Raw genomic sequence first — 3,629 nt, 5'->3', positions numbered from 1 at the left:
TTCACATGAAGAGGAAACTTTTGATTCCTTTTCAACAATGTAGCTAGAGGAAGTTACCTGACAGAATATTTTGCCAGCATCATTTAGAGCTGTTCAGCCAGGGCACAGGTAATTTGTCTCTTATCTCCAGGATGTTTGGACCCTCAGTAAGCCTGCCTTATTAAATTTTGAACTGATGATTCTTGATTTACCATTCAAAAGAATGGAAGCACAGGGACTCTGCACCAAATGGGTGATCTGCAGCACCTGCTGCAAATGGTGTCTGGTGCAAATGGCTCCTGCGGGTCCCTTCTCATAATGAAGAAAGGTATGTTCCAGTCCTTTGATGATAGTGCTCCCTTTTGCTTGTTTCCTTCGGTTCTCCCATTTAGACTGTGATCCAGCAGGAGGGCTTTTAAACCAAAACAGTTAATTACCTCCTCTGACCCAGGGAAGTCCTGAAATATAAATGTACAGAGAGATAGAGAGGGTAGCTCGGCTACAGCTGTACTTTGTACCAGTTGAGGAAGAGACACCTTCTCAGTCCACCAGTGGCAAGGTGGAGCTCAGAGATTCATCTCACAGGTGGAACAATTCCTGAAGCCCTATTTAAGACAGACAAAAAGTGAACAAATGTGTGTGTGTGTGTGTGTGTGTGTATGTGTGTATGTGTGTATGTGTGCTTGCGTGTGTGTATCCATGTGAAAAAATGCCACATAGGTGTGGGTTCCCTTGAAGGACAATAAAAGAGACCTGGAATGACAGATGCTTATCAGGTGGCTCTGAAGAAGCACCAAGAACACTTAACCCTGGAGCCATCTCTCCAGCGTTCCCATTCCACCTCCACTCTCCTTTGAATAGTCCTTCTAAGTAGACTAGAGTGCTCTTAAACTGAAAATCTTCTTGCTTTTGCTACAGGAGTGATGGGGTTTTAGGCAGACTCTACTACGCCAACCTAAGACAACTGCCTTTTCTTTTATATTAAGATACAATTTGAAATAGGGCTGTGGTGGTGAACCAGCCTGTTTTCTTCTGCAGGAGATGAGTAGGGGCAGAGACAGAGCAAGTGCTGCAAGGAAAGTTCATGGCAGCAGAGCAGAGTCCACCTGGCCAAGGTCAGATGAGTCACAGGGCAAAGGTTGGACATGAATCTCTGTGTGCATGGAATGGCCCGCCTACTAAGGGTGCTTCTGAGCACCTCTCACCTGTGTATGTTGCTCTGTGGGTTCCTCCACAGAGCCTTGGATAGGCTTAGGAGTAAAGTCTTTGCTTACAGGTTAAGGACGTGGGCTCAGCATAACATGTTTCCTGTAGCCTCATAATGCACAATTCACCATGCCAAAGTCTACCTACATAGTAGCTGGCAAAGATCTGTAGGGAATTTGATCCTCTATTCTGACACCTATGGGTCATAAGATCACATGTGGTGCACACACATACATGAAGGCAAAACATTTATACACAAAGAAAAAGGTAGAGGATGGGAGATGTGGGACATAAGTAGCAGAAGCAGCAGTTTAGGTAACTCAAGTGTGAGGTGCGCGCCCCTGCGTGCCTGTAGGTGTGTGTGTAAAAAGGATGAAATCAGAGCGTCATATACTTTTACTTTTTTGCTTTGGACAAGGCGTGTGTCAGGTGGGTAGAGGAAACAGGGACAACTTTTCTTTCTCTTCCTGATTGTTACCCCCTCTCTTACCTAAGTTGACTTCCTGTTTGCCTCTTATGTGAGCAAAGTATTCCTGGAAGAGGGAGACAGCTGTAAGTGTGTCTCCCCCACCCCCAGAGAGATAGGGGGGTGTTTTCAGCACCGTGGACAGGACCTCCTCACCTCCTGGTTGCCTAGGGTCAGCTTGGGGGCCCCATTTGTAAGGAAAGAAGAGATGCCAGGAATGGGTTGGGTCTACATAAACACTCTGAGTTAAGACCTAAATGTCTAAATATTCAGTCCAAGGCCCCAGAACTGTTTTTTCCTATACTGTAGGAAGCAGGTGTGGCGGCCATTCCAAAATGGCACCTGAGGCTAACACCTGACTTCCTCATACGCCCTCGAAGAAGCCACGCCCACAGGCAATATTTCACAGGCTCACTGCTATGCATTATCAGGCCATCTGCTATGTAGGGCAACGTCAGATCTTGCCATACCCACTGTCCTATCACATGCACCGACATGGCAGGCTCTGATTGGAGAAGGCAGAGGGATTTAAGGGCGGTGGAAGAGAGGCTTGGGGGCTTTTTGAAGAATGTAAGGGTTCCTGAATAAACTGCGTTGGGAAGAAGAACTCTGTGTGTCACCGTTTCTTTCCGTGGGTCGGAGTGGACAGCAACACTATACTAGATGTGACCATATAGAAGGGCTCAGAGCCATAAGGCTTTCCTTCAACCTGACTGCCTCTCTTCACATGCTGGGAAAGGGGAGGTGCAACACTTGACAACGCCCCATACACCCACCCACACACAGACACACACACACACACTGCTCTGCACAGTCCTGTACCTGTGTCCAGATTCTGGGTGTGACTGCTCCCGGCCCCACCCACCCCTTTCCAGGCTGGGCTACCCAAGAATGGGTTCATGACACGGAGTTCTTCACATTCAAGACACAGCATTCAGGACTCACCCTTTTCTTCTGCAGTTGACTTCATCAGTGGCTTTGACTGCTAATGTGTACCAAGGGCTGCAGAAGATGTCTCATTTACAGCTGGAGCCTCTGTACATGTGGAGCCCTGGATGAGGATGGGTGTAACTGGATGGACAGAGTCATTAGTGTTGATGGAAAAAAAGTCATGGAAAAGACGTGGGCATCCGGGTCCCTCTGCCCGCCTACTCACAAGCCTGCAAATGCACTTTTAACCTGCCTTTGCTTCATGCAGGTCATGATAGCTTCTGTCCTGCACCTATCATCTTAAAGCTCCCTGGACCACTGGAGCCTGAAGCAGCTCTATCCTGAGTCTCAGATCATGATGGGCAGTCAGGCCCCTTGTCGGCGATAAGGCTAACTGCAGTTTGTGCAACCTCCTGGATCTGCAGCCCCAGGAGCAAATCAGACTCTCAGACTTGAACTTGGACCTGACCCTAGCTCTAGCTGGATTTCAGGGATGGAACATGACGGGGCTTGGGGGAAAATTACTGGGTTTGTGGTTTTTAAAATCTCAGCCTTGGTACGTTGTCGGGGTTTTCCTCTTTCTTCACCTCTACTCCTTACCTAGTATCTTGCCCTCAGTCCAAACAGCAAGACAGACAGACTCACCTCATCTCACCTCCCATTCACCTTCCCCTGGGGAAAAATTCTGTGAACTAGAAACTGAAGTCCTAGGATCCAGCTGCAGCACCATCACTGACATCTTGTGTGACATCAGGCATAGTCTTTGCTCTCTCTAGGCCTCAGTTTCCCCACATCATATAATTAAAATAACTCCTTAGCCAATGAAGCTTCTAGCAATATCATTTGACTTTCGATTCCCTGGCCTATGCTGCAGATATGGAAACTAAGGCCCAGAGATGTGAGGTGACTTGCTTTAAGGCACACAGTAAGGTTTTAGCAGAGGCAGTCTTTCAATCCTGTGTATTCTAGGTTGAGACTCTCCAATCCAGTTTCTGACCTTTGGAGTTGGTTTACAAGCCACTATCTAGCTTGGGTATTCCCACATGCT

The sequence above is a fragment of the Grammomys surdaster genome, unplaced genomic scaffold (assembly GCF_004785775.1).
Source record: "Grammomys surdaster isolate TR1022 unplaced genomic scaffold, NIH_TR_1.0 126076, whole genome shotgun sequence".
Taxonomy (NCBI): domain Eukaryota; kingdom Metazoa; phylum Chordata; class Mammalia; order Rodentia; family Muridae; genus Grammomys; species Grammomys surdaster.
The sequence above is the reverse complement of the archived record's forward strand: the minus strand, read 5'-3'. Positions refer to the sequence as shown.